This window comes from Aegilops tauschii, chromosome 1, assembly GCF_002575655.3.
Source record: "Aegilops tauschii subsp. strangulata cultivar AL8/78 chromosome 1, Aet v6.0, whole genome shotgun sequence".
NCBI lineage: Eukaryota > Viridiplantae > Streptophyta > Magnoliopsida > Poales > Poaceae > Aegilops > Aegilops tauschii.
Window position 1 is genome coordinate 446434275 of NC_053035.3, and position 19682 is coordinate 446453956.

Here is a 19682-nt window from a genome sequence, read left to right on the forward strand (position 1 = left end):
TTGGTCTCCTTGGAGGGCTTGAAGGCGGCCTCGTCGGCCGGGTCCGGGGTCGGGATTGACGCGGTGGAGGCCTCGCCTGCCAGGGCGACGATCCGGTCGAGCTGGCGCCGCTCCTCAGCAATGACCAGCGACTCGGCCAACTTGGCGCCGTCTCGGGCGCACTCCAGGGACTTGCGGTAATCGCCGGCGACGGTGATGAGGCCGTTGGGACCCGGCATCTTCATCTTCAGGTACGCGTAGTGGGGAACCGCCATGAACTTGGCAAGCGCGGGCCGGCCCAGCAACGCGTGATACGCGCTGGACAGGTCCACCACCTCGAACCAGACCGGTTCGTGCCGGAAGTGGCCGCTGTCACCGAACAGGACATCTAGCCAGACCCAGGCAATGGGGGAGTAGGAGAGGCCGGGTACGATGCCGTGGAAGATCGTTCGGGTTGGCTCCAGATCCTCGGCCTTGAGGCCGAGCTTGGTCATCGTGTCGCGGTAGAGGATGTTGACGCTACTGCCGCTGTCGATGAGGACTCAGGAGAACTTGCATGTGCACCGCACGATGATGGTGGGGTTAAGGACGAGGGTGTAACCACCCGGACTCGGCATGACCAATGCATGAACTCCGGTTTGGCCAATACATGAACTCCGGTTTGGCCGGGACGACGGTGTTCACCTCCTGCCAAAGGAGGCGCTCACTGCGCTTGTCGTCGCCAAGGCTGGTGAAGACGACGTAGGCCGCGCTCTGGTCCGGGTAGGCGTCGTCGCGCATCGCGCCGCCAGCTGGAGGCGGCGGTGGAGGCGGAGGCGGCTGTCCCGCGCCTGGAGCCGGAGCCGGAGGAGGCGGGACGTCGCCCCTCATGATGCGCTTGATGATGGCGCACTGCCGAAGCGTGTGCGTGGAGGGTCTTGCGCCGCTGTGGTGCTTGCAGGGGGCGTCGAGCATCTGCTCGAAGCTCATGGCGGGTTGCCATGCCGTCTTGCCGGTTTACCGGCGCTTCGCCGCCGGGTCCGCCACTGGCTCGGTGGCCGCGACGAGCCGGTTGTCGTGACGCGGCGCCGGCTGGTCGGCCTTGCGCTTGTTGTTCTGGTGATGCTGCTGCCGGCTGCTTTCGCTGGCCGGCTTCGGAGGGGGAACCGGCTTCGCCATGCCGGCTTCATCCAGCGCCACCTGGATCTTCATGGCGGAGTCGGTGTTGGCGTACTTGTCCTCCGTCACCATGAGCACGGCAATGGTGGCTGGCTCGGAGCGTAAGAGCTTGTGCTTGAGGAGGGTGCCGTCTCGGCACCCGCTGACGAAGTACTGGATCGCCTGGACTTCATGGACGCCCTCGCAGCTGTTTCGGAGCTCGGTCCAGCGTGCGAGGTACTCGCGACCGGTCTCCGTAGGGCCTTGCACGCACATGGCGAGCTGGCTGTGGCGGCCGAGTCGCTTGTAGGTCCTCGTGAAGTTGTGGACGAAGGCTTCCTTGAAGTCCACCCACGTGTTGATGCTACCCATCGGTAGGCTGTTCAACCACGTGCGGGCCGACCCTTGGAGCATGAGCGGTGCCTAGCGCACGGCGAGACGACGATTGGCACCGGTGATGCCAATGGCCGTGGTGTAGTCGGTGAGCCAGTCTTCTGGCTTCACCGTCCCGTTGTACTTGGGGGTGTCGCGAGGGAGCATGAATCCTTTGGGGAAGGGCTCCTCCTGGATGCGCGGGCCAAAGCACGCCGGCCCGATAGCGCCGCCCTCCTCCACCTCCAGGGAGCGAGCGAGCTGGTCGAGGCGGTGGCGAGCATCGGTGTCGTCGATGGCGCGCGGGCCGAGTCGACTTGCGGCCAGGCCACGGGGGGCCGGGTCGGTTGGAGCCGGACGCCGGCCATGCTGGCTGGGTCCGCGCTGGGTCTCCAGGACGGGCTCATTGCCCAATCCGCCGGCGGCTGTAGCGGCCGGAACGCGTCGAGCCCGGGCTTGGCCGGAGTGCGCCTCGCCGGGTGGCGAGGAAGCGGTGTGCAGAAGTTCGCTGGGCCCGCCAAGGCGGGCGGAGCCGGATCCCGCCGGCTTGGCGAGCTGGTTGAGGCGGTCCTGCTGGGTGTTGGCGGTGTGGAGGAGTTCACGCATCCGCCCGATGCGCTCTTTCAGCTCCTCACCCGCGAGCTGGTCCAGGCCGACTGCGGCTGCCTGGGCCACGCGCATGTTCTTCGCTGGGGTCTCGTAGACGATTGGGACGGCGCCGAGGGCCCGGCCGATCGCTCCTCCCCGGGCACGCACATTGGCGACCCGGCTTGGCTCGACCGCGGCGGGCGTGAATCCGTAGCCGGCGTCGCACTCCAGCTGAGCGGTGTCCAGGCGACGCTGAGTGGCGGCGAGCGTCTTAGATAGGTCCAGCATCTGCTGGCGCCTTTCCACGAGCTGGGTTCGGGCCTCAGCGACGTTGGTGGCGTCGACGTCGGTGCCGATGGGGATGCGGAGGCTCTGCATCGCGGCGCGCAATGGATCGGACGGCTCGATCTGATCCGCTGCGGCCCTGGCTTCGGCAGCCTTCCTCGTTTTGCTCGACGAGGAGGAGGCGCCCTCGCTGGTGACGAAGACCTCCACATGGACGCCCATTGCCCCGACGGAAACGCCGCCGCCGAGGGAGAGGGGAGAGTCGGAGTAGCTGACCACCTCGCTGGGGTACTCGTCGGCCGCGAATGCATCGGAGATGCGCAGCGCGGCGAAGGAGGCAGCGAGCGCGCCGACGACGTCGTCCGCCAGCGCGACGGACTCGTTGGTGTAGGAGAAGGGCCCCGTCCGAAGCATGCTCCCGGCCAGCTCCTCGAGCTGCCCCACGGTGGGCGCCAACTGTCGTGGTGGGCGCACGGCAGATGCCAAGGGATAGCTAAAGAGAGGAGGAGGATCGAGGGCGCTGGTGGGCTCCAGAGGCGAGGTTGGCATGAGCGGGCGCGGGACGCCGGACATACCCAGGTTCGGGACTCTCCGGAGAGATAACACCCCTAGTCCTGCCGAGTGTAGTTGGATGATCGATAGTACAATGCTGCTCCTGGAGCTGTATGAAGGAGGAAGGAAGCTGGCCAAGGCTTGGGCTGCTCCTTCTCTCCGGTGTTGCTGTTTTTCTGGCTAGTCCTTCTGCTTCGCCTCCCCAATGATCGTGGGCTCCCGGGGGTTTTATAGTCCAACCCCTCGGGGGTACAATGGTTATGTTATAAGTCGGTGGGTCCGTGAAGTCGGTTTCCGGGGTCCCAGGCTGGGCCCCGCTGAGGGCTTGTGGTTCGCTGGGTTCCCCTAGGTGCGGGCCCCGCAAGCCTAGGGGGACTGTGCGTCGTCTTGTCGATCGTCAGGGCGTGGCCGAGTCGAGCCGCATATAGTGCTCTTCGTCAGGTTGCCGCTTGCTGTCGTCAGCGGTGAAGGTGGGGGCACTGTTTCCATGCCGGCCCTGGTCAGTGGGTAGGTGAGGGGCACTGTTTCCACGTTCCTGCTGACCAGAGGCATGGGCAGGTCACTGTTGCCTCGGTCATTGTTGATTGAAGTCTTGTCCCCGTCATACGGCCTGGATGGGACGGGAGTTGACCCGCGGCTGGATTGCGTAGCACGCCATGGGCGGCGCTGGCTTGGCAAGGAGGCTTTGGCTGTGCCGGGTTCGGCTCTCTTGCGCCAGTTGTTGGGGCCGAGTCGACGTGTCTTGCCGGGTCGGCTAGTCTGGCCGGCTTGGGGGGCTTGGCCGGGTCGAGCGACCCGGCCAAGCGCGCGCCGGTATTGAGGGTCGGTGCCATCCCCGTTGTTCTTGAAGAGGATCTGGGTTCCGTTGCCTGCCCGGAGTCCATCCCCCCGACACCACCTCTTGGCCTTTCTCCCCTCTCTCCACTAAAGCCCAATAAGGCCCATTACTTCTCCCGGCAAATTCCCGTAACTCTCCGGTATTCCAAAAAATACCCGAATCACTTGGAACCTTTCCGATCTCCGAATATAGCCTTCCAATATATCAATCTTTATGTCTCGACCATTTCGAGATTCCTCGTCATGTCCGTGATCTCACCCGGGACTCCGAACAACCTTGGGTACATCAAATCACATAGCTCATAATACAAATCGTCATTGAAAGTTACGCGTGCGGACCCTACGGGTTCGAGAACTATGTAGACATGACCGAGACACATCTCCAGTCAATAACCAATAGCGGAACTTGGATGCTCATATTGGTTCCTACATATTCTACGAAGATATTTATCGGTAAAACCGCATAACAACATACATTGTTCCCTTTGTCATCGGTATGTTACTTGCCCGAGATTTGATCGTCGGTATCTCAATACCTAGTTCAATCTCGTTACCGGCAAGTCTCTTTACTCGTTCTGTAATGCATTATCCCACAACTAACTCATTAGTCACATTGTTTGCAAGGCTTATAGTGATGTGCATTACCGAGAGGCCCCAGAGATACCTCTCCGATACTCGGACTGACAAATCCTAATCTCGATCTATGCCAACTCAACAAACTCCATCGGAGACACCTGTAGAGCATCTTTATAATCACCCAGTTACGTTGTGACGTTTGATAGCACACTAAGTGTTCCTCCGGTATTCGGGAGTTGCATAATCTCATAGTCATAGTAACATGTATAAGTCATGAAGAAAGCAATAGCAATAAACTAAACGATCAAGTGCTTAGCTAACGGAATGGGTCAAGTCAATCACATCATTCTTTAATGATGTGATCCCGTTAATTAAATGACAACTCATGTCTATGGCTAGGAAACTTAACCATCTTTGATTCAACGAGCTAGTCAAGTATAGGCATACTAGTGACACTCTGTTTGTCTTTGTATTCACACATGTACTAAGTTTCTGGTTAATACAATTCTAGCATGAATAATAAACATTTGTCATGATATAAGGAAATATAAATAACAACTTTATTATTGCCTCTAGGGCACATTTCCTTCAAGATCAATATGTGAAAAGCTCGTAGGCAAAGGATCAATGATGAATAATTATGTCAGATGCGATTCCTCATGCAACAGTTATAACATAGGGTGACACAGAACTAGCTCCAGTTCATCAATGTAATGTAGGCATGTATTCCGAATATAGTCATACGTGCTTATGGAAAAGAACTTGCATGACATCTTTTGTCCTACCCTCCCGTGGCAGCGGGGTCCTATTGGAAACTAAGGGATATTAAGGCCTCCTTTTGATAGAGTACCGGACCAAAGCATTAACACTTAGTGAATGCATGAACTCCTCAAACTACGGTCATCACCGGGAGTGGTCCCGATTATTTTCACTTCGGGGTTGCCGGATCATAACACATAGTAGGTGACTATTGACTTGCAAGATAGGATCAAGAACTCACATATATTCATGAAAACATGATAGGTTCATATCTGAAATCATGTCACTCGGGCCCTAGTGACAAGCATTAAGCATAGCAAAGTCATAGCAACATCAATCTTAGAACATAATGGATACTAGGGATCAAACCCTAACAAAACTAACTCGATTACATGGTAAATCTCATCGAACCCATCACCGTTCGGCAAGCCTATGATGGGATTACTCACGCACGGCGGTGAGCATCATGAAATTGGTGATGGTGGATGGTTGATGATGACGATGGCGATGGATTCCCCTCTCCGGAGCCCCGAACGGACTCCAGATCAGCCCTCCCGAGGAAGATTAGGGCTTGGCGGCGGCTCCGTACCGTAAAACGCGATGAATCCTTCTCTCTGATTTTTTTCTCCCCGAAAGTGAATATATGGAGTTGGGGTTGAGGTCGGTGGAGTCCCAGGGGGCCCACGAGGCAGGGGGTGCGCCCCAGGGGGCGCCCTACACCCTCGTGGATAGGGTGTGGGCCCCCTGATGCTGATTCTTTCACCAATATTTTTAATTAATTCCAAAATGTGTCTCTGTGGATTTCCAGATCATTCCGAGAACTTTTATTTCTGCACAAAAATAACACCATGGCGGTTCTGCTAAAAATAGCGTCAGTCCAGGTTAGTTCCATTCAAATCATGCAAGTTAGATTCCAAAACAAGGGCAAAAGTGTTTGGAAAAGTAGATACGTTGGAGACGTATCAACTCCCCCAAGCTTAAACCTTTGCCTGTCCTAAAGCAATTCAGTTGACAAACTGAAAGTGATAAAGAAAAACATTTAAAAACTCTGTTTGATCTTGTTGTTGCAAATATGTAAAGCCGGCATTCAAGTTTTCAACAAAGATTATGAACTAACAATATTCACAATAATATTTAAGTCTCATGTTTACTCATATCAATGGCATAATCAACTAGCGAGCAATAATAACAAATCTCGGATGACAACACTTTCTCAAAACAATCATAACATGATATAACAAGATGGTATCTCGCTAGCCCTTTCTGAGACCGCAAAACATAAATGCAGAGCACCCCTGAAGACCAGGGACTGACTAGACATTGTAATTCATGGTAAAAGAGATCTAGGCACAGTCATACTCAATGTAAATTAATAGCAATGCATGCAAATGACAGCGGTGCTCTCCAACTGGTGCTTTTTAATAAGATGATGATGACTCAACATAAAAGTAAATAGATAGGCCCTTCGCAGAGGGAAGCAGGGATTTGCAGAGGTGCCAGAGCTCAAGTTTTGAAACAGAGATAAATAATATTTTGAGCGGCATACTTTCATTGTCAACATAACAACCAAGAGATCTCGATATCTTCCATGCTGAACACATTATAGGCAGTTCCCAAACAGAATGGTAGAGTTTATACTCCCCCACCACCAACAAACATCAATCCATGGCTTCTCCGAAACAACGGGTGTCGTCCAACTAACAACAATCCTGGGGGAGTTTTGTTTGCAATTATTTTGATTTGATTTGAGCATGGGACTGGGCATCCCGGTTACCAGCCATTTTCTCGTGAATGATGAGCAGAGTCCACTCATCGTGAGAATAACCCACCTAGCATGGAAGATATAGACATCCCTAGTTGATACATGAGCTATTCCAGCATACAAAACTGAATTTCATTTGAACGTTTAGAGTTTGGCACATACAAATTTACTTGGAATGGCAGGTAAATACCGCATATAGGAAGGTATGGTGGACTCAGATGGAATAACTTTGGGGTTTATGGAAGTGGATGCACAAGCAGTATTCCCGCTTAGTACAAGTGAAGGCTAGAAACAGACTGGGAAGCGACCAACTAGAGAGCGACAACAGTCATGAACATGCATTAAGATTAATCAACAGTGAGTGCAAGCATGAGTAGGATATAAATCACCGTGAACATAAATATCGTGGAGGCTATGTTGATTTTGTTTCAACTACTTGCGTGAACATGTGCCAAGTCAAGCCACTCGAATTGTTCAAAGGAGGATACCACCCTATCATACCACATCACAACCATTTTAATAGCATGTTGGCACGCAAGGTAAACCATTATAAACTCCTAGCTAATTAAGCATGGCATGAGCAACTATAATCTATAATTGTCATTGCAAACATGTTTCATTCATAATAGGCTGAATCAGGAACTAATCATATTTACAAAAACAAGATAGATCAAGTTCATACCAGCTTCTCTCATCTCACTCAGTCCATCATATATCGTCATTATTGCCTTTCACTCGCACGACCGAACGGTGTGGATAATAATAATAGTGCACGTGCATTGAACTAAGCTAGAATCTGCAAGCATTTAATACAAGGGAGAAGACAAGGTAATATGGGCTCTTGGTTAAATCAACAATAATGCATATGAGAGCCACTCAACATTTTCATCATGGTCTTCTCCTCTCGACCCCCAAAGAAAAGAAAAGAAATAAAACTGTTTACACGGGAAAGCTCCCAACAAGCAAAAGAAGAACGAGAAATATTTTTGGGTTTTTTTTAATAACTACTACTACAAGCATGGAAAGTAAACTAGCTAAAAGCTACAACTGATTTTTTGGTTTTTCTTAAGGTTTTTCAAACACACAAGAAGAAGGCTTAGAAAAGAAAATAAACTAGCATGGATAGTACAATGAAAAAGTATGAACACCGACAACTAGAATGAGTGTGTGAACATGAATGTAATGTCGGTGAGAAATACGTACTCCCCCAAGCTTAGGCTTTTGGCCTAAGTTGGTCTATGGCCACGGATCAACGCTGCTCTCTCCGGTGTGATGAGGAGGGTCCTCAGGGTGCCACTGGTTGGCGATCTCCTCCGGATCCCACTGATAAACATACTGTCGATAAGGGTCAAGTGGTGGCTCAGGCTCAGGCTCTGGGACTTGTGTCAGCCTCCAATATGCATAAATGGCCTCGGGCAAGATGAGGTACGTGCCTGAAAGTATATTAAACAAACAGGGTGCAGGCAAGGTAATAGTCTCACAGTGAGTTTTATCAAATATCAAATTATACTTAAGCATCATCTTCTTATTTTTTTAACAATAAATTCATGTGCTACCATACTCTTATAATCTAGAAAAATAGGGGGCAGCAACTTTTCCTCTTTCTCATAATGCCTAATAGGTATCTCAAAGTGTTCAGTAGGGCGTGAAGCAAAGATGCCTCCGAAGATGGGGCCCTTTGTACGGTTCAGACTTAATCGTTTAGCAACAATGGCGCGTAAGCTGAAAGTTGTATCGCGAAACAAAGCATGGCGCAAAATGACAAGATCAGGAGCACTAAGATTTCCACTGTTCCCGCGACCAATTAAGCATCTACTAGCAAATATTGCAAAGTAACGTAGAACAGGAAAATCTATACTAGAAATTCTTGCATCGGAAACTTTCCTTGTTTCCCCTACAGCAATTCTATCAATAAATCCATCCACATCACTATGATGTGGTTCCTCGATGCTACCCACAAAGGGTATCTTGCAGACCCGACAAAAATCATGGAGTGACATCTCCTTAACCTCATCATATAAGTGAAACTCTACTGAAGGTGGTGATTTCTTAACATGGAAAGAAAAATTTTGCTCGAAAATATTACTGAGTAGGAGATACTGATCACACTTATTGTGGATGAATTCGGTGATGCCTGCATTCTCAGCCAAGTAATAAAAGTCTTCATAAATTCTGGCGCCTTCAAGAATGCATCACAAGGCCATTCACACAACCGAACCTCCGCGGTGCGAGTAAGGATGTACTTGGGCTTTTCATTCTCTTCATTCTCCTTTCCCTTCGAATCCCGGCTTGAGGAGCCTCTCAACAATCTCTTCAACATTTTCTTCCTCTGAAAATTTCTGAAATTTTTAGTGACTCAAAATAAAAGTGAACCAGACTCAACAAGATTGATAGCAGCTACTCCCACAAGTGCCTAGAGGCTATATCATGCATTAAAACTACTTTGGACCATATAAATTTGACATGCAAGCTCAAGAACAGGGTCACCTTAGCAGCAAAAATTTGCAATAAATAAAGCATTAGAACAAAAACTAATTGGACCATTGGAGGAGTCACATACCGAAGAACAATCCCCCAAAACAGTTTTGTGAATGGAGCTTTGAGCAAGGAGATCAAAAATGGCAGCAAGATGAGCTAGAACACGGGTTTGAGCTATGGGAGGATTTTTTCTGGAGGAAGACGAAGTGAGTGGGTGCTGGAATAAGTGGAGGGGGTCCACGAGGGGCCCACGAGGCAAGGGGCGCGCCCTGTGCCCTCGTGGCCAAATGGTGGGCCCCCCTGGTGTTTTCTCAGTGCCAGAAATTCTTAAATATTCTACAAAAAATCATATTTCATTTTCAGGATGTTTGGAGAACTTTTATTTTCGGGGTATTTTTATTGCAAACAGACAAAAAAATACTATTTTTGCTTTATTTAATCTAAATAACAGAAAGTAAAAGGAGGGTACAGAGAGTTGTGCTTTCTAACTTCATCCATCTCGTGCTCATCAAAAGGAATCCACTAACAAGGTTGATCAAGTCTTGTTAACAAACTCTTTCCGAATAACATGAAACCGGAGAATTTTTGAATAACACTAGGTTACCTCAACGGGGATATGCATGTCCCCAACAATAAGAATATCATATTTCTTCTTGACAGTAGGAAGAGGGAATTCGAAACCTCCAATAGTAATCCTTGAAATTTTTCCAATATAATTGATACCGTGGACTTGAGGTTGTTTCCTCGGAAAGTGTACCGTATGCTCATTACCATTAACATGAAAAGTGGCATTGCCTTTGTTGCAATCAATAACAGCCCCTGTAGTATTCAAAAAGGGTCTACATCAACATACTATCATCCTTGGGAATATCAAGAATAACAAAGTCCGTTAAAATAGTAACGTTTGCAACCACAACAGGCACATCCTCACAAATACCGACAGGTATAGTAGTTGACTTATCGACCATTTGCAAAAATATTTCAGTAGGTGTCAACTTATTCAAATCAAGTCTATGATATAAAGAGAGAGGCATAAGACTAACACGGGCTCCAAGATCACATAAAGCAGTTTTAACATAGTTTCTTTTAATGGAGCATGGTATAGTTGGTACTCCTGGGTCTCCTAGTTTCTTTGGTATTCCACCTTTAAAAGTATAATTGGCAACCATGGTGGAAGTTTTAGCTTCCAGTATCTTTCTTTTATTTGTAACAATATCTTTCATATAGTTAGCATAAGGATTCGTTTTAAGCATATCAGTCAAACGCATACGCAAAAAGATAGGTCTAATCATTTCAGCAAAGCGCTCAAAATCCTCATCATACTTTTTCTTGGATGGTTTAGGAGGAAAAGGCATGGGTTTCTGAACCCATTGTTCTCTTTCTTTACCGTGCTTCCTAGCAACGAAGTCTCTCTTATCATAATGTTGATTCTTTGATTGTGGGTTATCAAGATCAACAGCAGGTTCAATCTCTACATCATTGTTATTGCTAGGTTGAGCATCAACATGAACATCATCGTTATCACCAGGTTCATGTTCATTACCAGATTGTGTTTCAGCATCAGAAATAGAAATATGATTGGGATTCTCAGGTGTGTCAACAACAGGTTCAATAGAAGCATGCAAAGTCCTATCATTTTTCTTTTTCTTCTTCTTAGAAGGACTAGGTGCATCAACATTAGTTCTCTGAGAATCTTGCTCAACTCTCTTAGAGTGGCCCTCACAATACAAAGGTTCCTGAGTCATTTTACCCCCTCTAGTCATAACTCTAACAGCATTATCATGTTTCTTATTATTTAATTCATTGAGCAAATCATTTTGAGCTTTAAGCACTTGTTCTACTTGAGTGGTAACCATAGAAGCAAGTTTACTAATGAGTTTAAGCTCACCTTTAACTCTAGACATATAATCACTCAAGTGTTCAATCATATAAGCATTACATTTCAATTGTCTACCAACATAAGCATTGAAGTTTTCTTGTTTAACAATAAAATTATCAAACTCATCTAAGCATGGGCTAGCAGACTTATAACAAGGAATGTCACCTTCATCAAATCTATAGAGAGAATTTACCTTTACTACCTGTGTCGGGTTATCAAGACCATGTATTTCTTCAATAGGTGGTTATTTCTTAACATCTTCAGCTTTAATGCCCTTTTCTTTCATAGATTTCTTTGCCTCTTGCATTTCTTCAGGACTGAGAAATAGAATACCCCTTTTCTTCGGAGTTGGCTTAGGAGTTGGTTCAGGAAGTGTCCAATCATTATCATTACTCAATATATTATTCAATAGCAATTCAGCTTGCTCAACAGTTCTTTCCCTGAAAACACAGCCAGCACAACTATCCAGGTGGTCTCTGGAAGCATCGGTTAGTCCATTATAAAAGATATCAAGTATTTCATTTTTCTTGAGAGGATGATCAGACAAAGAATTAAGTAATCGGAGAAGCCTCCCCCAAGCTTGTGGGAGACTCTCTTCTTCAATTTGCACAAAATTATATATTTCCCTTAAGGCAGCTTGTTTCTTATGAGCGGGGAAATATTTAACAGAGATGTAATAAATCATATCCTAGGGACTACGCGCACAACCAGGAGCAAGCGAATTAAACCATGTTTTAGCATCACCCTTTAATGAGAACGGAAATAACTTAAGGATATAGTAGTAACGAATTTTTTCTCATGAGTGAATAGGGTGGCTATATCATTCAGTTTAGTAAGATGTGCCACAACAGTTTCAGATTCATAGCCATAAAAAGGATTAGATTCAACCAAAGTAATTAACTCAGGATCGACAGAGAAATCATAATCCTTATCAGAAATACAGATAGGTGAAGTAGCAAAAGTAGGGTCATATTTCATTCTAGCATTCAAAGACTTTTCTTTCAGCTTAGCTAACAGTTTCTTAAGATCATATCTATCTTTGCAAGCAAAAAGGTCTCTAGCAGTTTCTTCATTCATAACATAACCCTCAGGCACATCAGGCAATTCATATCTAGGGGAGAATCTTCATCATCACTTTCATCAATATTATCTGTTACAATAATTTCATTCTCTCTAGCCCTAGCAAGTTGTTCATCAAGAAATTCACCTAATGGCACAGTATTATCAAGCATAGAAGTAGTTTCATCATAAGCATCATGCATAACAGAAGTGGCATCATCAATAACATGCGACATATCAGAATCAATAACAGGTGTAGGTGTCGCAAATTTACGAATAACAGAAGGTGAATCAAGTGCAGAGCTAGATGGCAGTTCCTTACCTCCCCTCGTAGTTGAGGGAAAAATCTTGGTTCTTTCATCTTTCAAGTTCCTCATAGTGATCAATAGATATAAATCCCAAGTGACTCAAAGAATAGAGCTATGCTCCCCGGCAACGGTGCCAGAAAATAGTCTTGATAACCCACAAGTATAGGGGATCGCAACAGTTTTCGAGGGTAGAGTATTCAACCCAAATTTATTGATTCGACACAAGGGGAGCCAAAGAATATTCTCAAGTATTAGCAGTTGAGTTGTCAATTCAACCACACTTGAAAGACTTAATATCTGCAGCAAAGTATTTAGTAGCAAAGTAGTATGGAAGTAACGGTGGCAAAAGTAACAGTAGCAGTTTTTGTAGCAATCGTAACAGTGTCAACGGAAAAGTAACTAAGCAAAGATCAATATGTGAAAAGCTCCTAGGCAATGGATCAATGATGGATAATTATGTCAGATGCGATTCCTCATGAAACAGTTACAACATAGGGTGACACAGAACTAGATCCAGTTCATCAATGTAATGTAGGCATGTATTCCGAATATACTCATACGTGCTTATGGAAAAGAACTTGCATGACATATGTTGTCCTACCCTCCCGTGGCAGCGGGGTCCTATTGGAAACAAAGGGATATTAAGGCCTCCTTTTAATAGAGTACCGGACCAAAGAATTAACACTTAGTGAATACATGAACTCCTTAAACTACGATCATCACCGGGAGTGGTCCCGATTATTGTCACTTCGGGGTTGCCGGATCATAACACATAGTAGGTGACTATTGACTTACAAGATAGGATCAAGAACTCACATATATTCATGAAAACATAATAGGTTCAGATCTGAAATCATGGCACTCGGGCCCTAGTGACAAGCATTAAGCATAGCAAAGTCATAGCAACATCAATCTTAGAACATGATGGATACTAGGGATCAAACCCTAACAAAACTAACTCGATTACATGGTAAATCTCATCCAACCCATCACCGTCCAGCAAGTCTACGATGGGATTACTCACGCACGGCGGTGAGCATCATGAAATTGGTGGAGGATGGTTGATGATGACGATGGCGACGGATTCCCCTCTCCGGAGCACCGAACGGACTCTAGATCAGCCCTTCCGAGGAAGATTAGGGCTTGGCGGCGGCTCCGTATCGTAAAATGCGATGAATCCTTCTCTCCGATTTTTTCTCCCCGAAAGTGAATATATGGAGTTGGGGTTGAGGTCGGTGGAGTCCCAGGGGGCCCATGAGGCAGGGGGCGCGCCCTGCACCCTCGTGGACAGGGTGTGGGCCCCCTGATGCTGATTCTTTCGCCAATATTTTTAATTAATTCCAAAACGTGTCTTCTTGGATTTCCAGATCATTCCGAGAACTTTTATTTCTGCACAAAATAACACCATGGCAGTTCTGCTGAAAACAGCATTAGTCCGGGTTAGTTCCATTCAAATCATGCAAGTTAGAGTCCAAAACAAGGGCAAAAGTGTTTGAAAAAGTAGATACGTTGGAGACGATCATATGTTCATATCCAATATGCTATTTAATACCCCTCTGATCTTGAGCATGTTTATCACTTGTGAGTAGTTACTTTTGTTCTTGAGGTCACGGGAGAAATCATGTCGCAAGTAATCATGTGAACTTGATATGTGTTCGATATTTTGATAGTATGTATGTTGTGATTCCCTTAGTGGTGTCATGTGAACGTCGACTACATGACACTTCACCATATTTGGGCCTAAGGGAATGCATTGTGGAGTAGTTATTAGATGATGGGTTGGGAGAGTGACAGAAGCTTAAACCCTAGTTTATGCGCTATTCCGTAAGGGACCGATTGGATCCAAAAGTTTAATTTTATGGTTAGAATTTATTCCTAATGTTTTTCTCATAGTTGTGGATGCTTGCGAGGGGGTTAGTCATAAGTAGGAGGTTTGTTCAAGTAAGAACAGCACGTAAGCACCGGTCCACCCACATATCAAATTATCAAAGTAGTAAACTCAAATCGAACCAACATGATGAAAGTGACTAGATGAAATTCGCGTGTACCCTCAAGAACACTTTGCTTACTATAAGAGACCATTTTAGCCTGTCATTTGCCTCAAAAGGATTGGCCTACCTTGCTGCACTTTTGTTACTACTATCATTACTTGCTCGTACAAATTATCTTGCTATCAAACTACCCTGTTACTTGCAATTTCAGCACTTGCAGACAGTACCTTGTTGAAACCACTTGTCATTTCCTTCTGCTCCTCGTTGGGTTTGACACTCTTACTTATCGAAAAGAGCTACAATTGATCCCCTATACTTGTGGGTCATCAGCTTACACCAAGGAAATGCAAAAGTGATGGCGCCGGTTCATGGTGTCGTAGATCTTATCCCGCCAACACGTAAGCATACCTTCGCCCCCGATATTGATCCGTCGCCCCTTATAGACGATGAAGCCATTTTTAAAGCTTTGACTAGAATCAACTGGGCCACCCCTGACTTCCAGACGTTGGGGGACGAAGAAGAATTGGAGCAGGATGACCCGGAATCTTCAACCTGCCAAAATCAAGATAACTGATCCAAAGGCCGGCTTGTGACCCCCAATATAGAACTTGTGCATAGAAAAACACTTATTCTTTTGGGCTGAAAAACGCCTTGTAATAGGCTAGATGAAAACAATGACCTGCCATGCCATCGTGCATGTTTATCGTTCTGTCTTGAGAACTGTTGATGAAACATTTGATGTGCTACGAATGAGCCAGCAGAAAATATAATCATCTTTTCCAGTAATCATACAAGTTCCAAAACCCCTGCATACATTTTAAACAATATGCACCCTCGCGGTTTACACCAGGGCAAGTCATAATATCCAACATAATATATTCTGGCGACTTTTAAGTCTATAACCAGGGCGGGTTATCAAAACCTCTCATATTCTTACAACAAGTAAATACATACATGTGAACTTGATTCATACTGACTCCACGTCCTAGAAATCATCCCAGCTTCTACAGACACCGACGGGTTATGCTGAGGTTGCTGATGCGCCGCTAACTGAGCTGCCAGCTCAGCCTCTCGACGTGCCCTGGCCTGATCCACCAAAGCCTGGGCATTGTTGACAGCACGTGGCGGGTCGTGCCCATGGGGCGGGTTACGGTGCCTCTCACTACTTGAAACCGTAGGCGACGCAGTGTGCCGGCTGTAATTCCGACTAGGGTGTGGAGTCGTATGAATCTGCTCGCTGTTGTATGAATAAGCCGCCTGCTGAGCTACCGCCGTCTGAAGAAGCTCCACAGCCTTCTGAGCTTCAACTGCCGCGGGAGACTCACCCTGCACTGGAAGAGCCGCCAGCCGTGACGCCGCAGCAATCATGTTATCCAGAGGGTTAGAAAAATGACCGGCCGGTGTCGACACTTGATGAGGCGAGGTTAAATTCAAGAGGCGGGTCCACAACGCGTGGTTGAGCCATCTCCCCTGCCGCAGGCGCTTCAACAACCCGGTTTATCTCGGACGGATTACTTGGTCCGGCCCCAGGGGTATTAAAAAGATTCCTAGCATTGTATTCCGGAGGTAGACGACTCTGGTGCCTCCTGTGAAGAACGGCATTTGATGCAGTCTGATCTAAGCTTAACCGGAAAGCCTTTGCCTGAATCCGTTGCGACTCTGCCTCCAATGACGCCTTTTCTGTCGCCATCCTGACGTTTTCCGCATCAAGTGCTACCCTGGCTTTGGCTATCTCATCCCGCAGCTTTGTCACCTCCACATTATGCTGCGCTTGGGTCGCCGGTGTCACCTCCGTAGCCAATAAAGTCACCAAGGCATCTAGGAGCCCGGTCAAGACTTGAGCCGGCGGGCGTGCTGAGCTGGTCGCCCCGTTCGCTGTAGTGCATGTTGAACCGGAGGTCATCGCCGCCGCGGTCGACGAGCCTAACGCTTGTTGAGTACCTGCCATAAAGATAGCGGCCCTGCTCGGCGGCTCATAAGGATCCGGAATACTATCGCCATCGGAGTAGCCCCCAAGCCCGCTGTCTTGCAGTTGGTACATTGAATCTGTCTCACCGGTTGAGGACTCATCACCTGAGTAGATGGTTGTCTCTCCACTGGACATAGATCCTCCATCCAGATCCGTTTCGTGAACACATCCCACGAAGACGCGCCTCGCGGCGGGTTGAACCTTGGCAGGTTGAGCGCGCCGAGCCGTCTCAACAGCGCCGATGGAGATATCCGGCTCAGGCTCTGACTCGCCGATCTTGCCGATGAAGACGTGAATCCTGCCGAAGGGGACCCTGTACCCGTACTCGATTGAGTCGGCCTTAGGACCCTAGCCGACATCGTTGATGTAGATCTTGCCGCGTCGGCTCTTGGTCATCCGGCCTACGGTGTATCCCTTGATCCCTAAGAAGCTGCCCTTCAAGAAATCGAAACCACCATGCGCTGGCCCCATGGTGGGCGCCAACTGTCGTGGAATTGTCACGGCAGTGCCCTAGCAAAAGGACTTAGGTGTGGGGCCATCGCAACTAGGTTAGCTCAAAGGGGTTGAACGGGAACAAGAGACACAAAGGGTTTACCCAGGTTCGGCCCCTCTCAACGAGGTAAAAGCCTACTCCTGCTTCTAGTTGTATTGCGTGGGTTTCGATAACAAGGGAGCGAATACGCTTGACCTAGTTCTCGATCAGATGTTTCTTGAGTGAACCCACCGCCGGGTCAACCCTTTATATATAGGCTGATGCCCGGCGACTTACAGAGTCCTGGCCGGCTCACACAAATGTGACCGGCTCGGTTCCTAACTAGACCTGGCTTACAACACAAGTTAACATATGGTGGCTCACTCCCTTGGGCCTTGAGTCGCCCCCGGGTATTGGGCCTTCAATAAGCTTACACTATGAACCGCTATCTTCATGTCTTCCTGGACCTCATTGGGCTCTTCGTCTTAAACCGTCAGTGGCATGACCCGGTCCCTCCCGGGCGGGTCATACCCAGGAGTTATATCCCCAACAACCCTGTTGTAAAAAAATGCATCTCCAATTCACGAGCATGGTTGCACCATTGCAATAAGAGCCTCTGTCGTCGGTGGATCGATCCCGTCTGGGACGAGATGGGGAGCAAAGGAGTACGGGAGCACGCTATCGGGCGCGGCGTGGTCATCCATGGCTGGCAGCTTACTCTCGCGTGGAGGAGGCCGACAAGGGGCGCTAGAACCTACGAGCTCCCCATCGGGTCATCGACAATGCCATGGACCGAAGTAGAGGAAGAAGAGGGAACCGGGGTTGTGGCAGTCGTGGATGGGAAGGAGCGCACAACAATGCAGCTGGGTATCGAATCTGTAGAGGAAGCTAGAGGTGCACCACCGCACGCCGACGGGGACCCCTATCTTTGTCGGCTTCACCGCGCAACAGACCCCTTGTTGATTGCAACAAGGGTTGAGTTGCAAAAAAGCTAACCTATGGATTGGATTGTTGTGGGCCATTTGATCAAAATAAGATGGGAGAATTCCATTTCTGCCCCTAACTGGAACCCACTACTCAAATTTGCCCCTAATTTCAATGTGTGCTCAAATTTGCCCCTCTGCCGTTAGTTGCCCTTATAGAAATGCCCTTCTGCGCCGTTACTGTCCGGTCAAACAGCTTTGACCATGTCGAAAAAAAAGAAAAAAAAAGAAAAAAATCTGAAAATTTCTGAGATTGAAGCTACTCATGTGCGCAAGGTGCGTGCAAATTTTCGTGCTATTTAGACATACCAAGAGCTCATGGCAAAGGAAAACAATAAATCTGTACATCTTTGAATAGTAAATTCAAAAAAATAGCAAGAAAATTCAAAAACATATGAAATTTTTTGGCATCCAAGATGGTCGGGTGCACAAGGTGTGTGCAAAATTTTGTTATCAAATGACATGCGAGGAGCTCTCGCAAAAAAATAGTGTATTTTTTACAAGTTTTTTTCTGAGACAAATTTTGTTTTTTCTCCACGAGCTCCTACAATGTCCAAACACATCAAAATTTTGCACACACCTGAGCATCTTGGATGCCAAAAAAATTCATATTTTTTTATTTTCTTGCTATTTTATTGAATTTACTGTTCACACGCGTACATATTTATTGTTTCTCCTTTGCCACGAGCTCCTAGAATGCCCAAACAACATGAAAATTTGCACACACACCTTGCGAACTTGAGTACCTTCGATCCCGCAAAATTTAAGATTTTTATTGATTTTTTTTGCTATTTTTCGAGATGGTCAAAACTGTTTGACCGGATGGTAACGGCGCAAAAGGACATTTCTATAAGGGCAACTAACGGTAGCGGGGCAAATTTGAGCACACATTGAAATTAGGGGCAAATTTGAGTAGTGGGTTCCAGTTAGGGGCAGAAATGGAATTGTCCCAAATAAGATCCAACGGATGAGGTGGCGGTCAACGCACACCTTGGAGGAAGCCTTCAAAGATGATGTATCAAGTAGATAGTTTGCTTTGAGGACTTTGCTTGTAATGCTCTCCTCTTACATCGGAACTCTCCAATCTATCGAAGAGAGAAGAGCTACGTTTACTCCATGCAAACTAAGAGCATCTCTAGCCGACCCCTTAAAACGTGTCAGAGGAGTAAAAAATTGAAGTGTTGGCTCTCCCGACCCTCAAATATATTTGACGGGGATTCACTTCTTAGGGTAAATTTCAGCCTCCCCCCCCCCCACACACACACACACCTTCCCGCTTGCACCGATTTTTCGCTAGTAGTGCCTTCGGCATCCACCCGCAGCCTCCTCCGGCGGCCCACCGACACCCCGCATCCTCCTCCCTCATGACCCACTCCGATCTGCCCGCCAGTTGCCACTGTCGCTGGGAATGACGCATACCTTTGTCACTGTTGTGTCGGCCCTGTGGCCGAAAAAAACCACTGGAACTGCTTTCTTTGTTCGAAAACAAAGTCGACGGACAGGAGATGACATAGAGCCGCCACTCGATGCTCTCACCTTCTCCGTCCGCAAAGTGTACAACGAATTGCCTATGTGCATTTTTTAGCTATTTTCAGTTCGTTTAACTGTTTTTGCAATCAAATTCAATTTAGAATACTGCATAGTGTAGATGAAGAGGTTGAGGGAGATGGTCTTCGACGACTCTTGGTCGAACGAG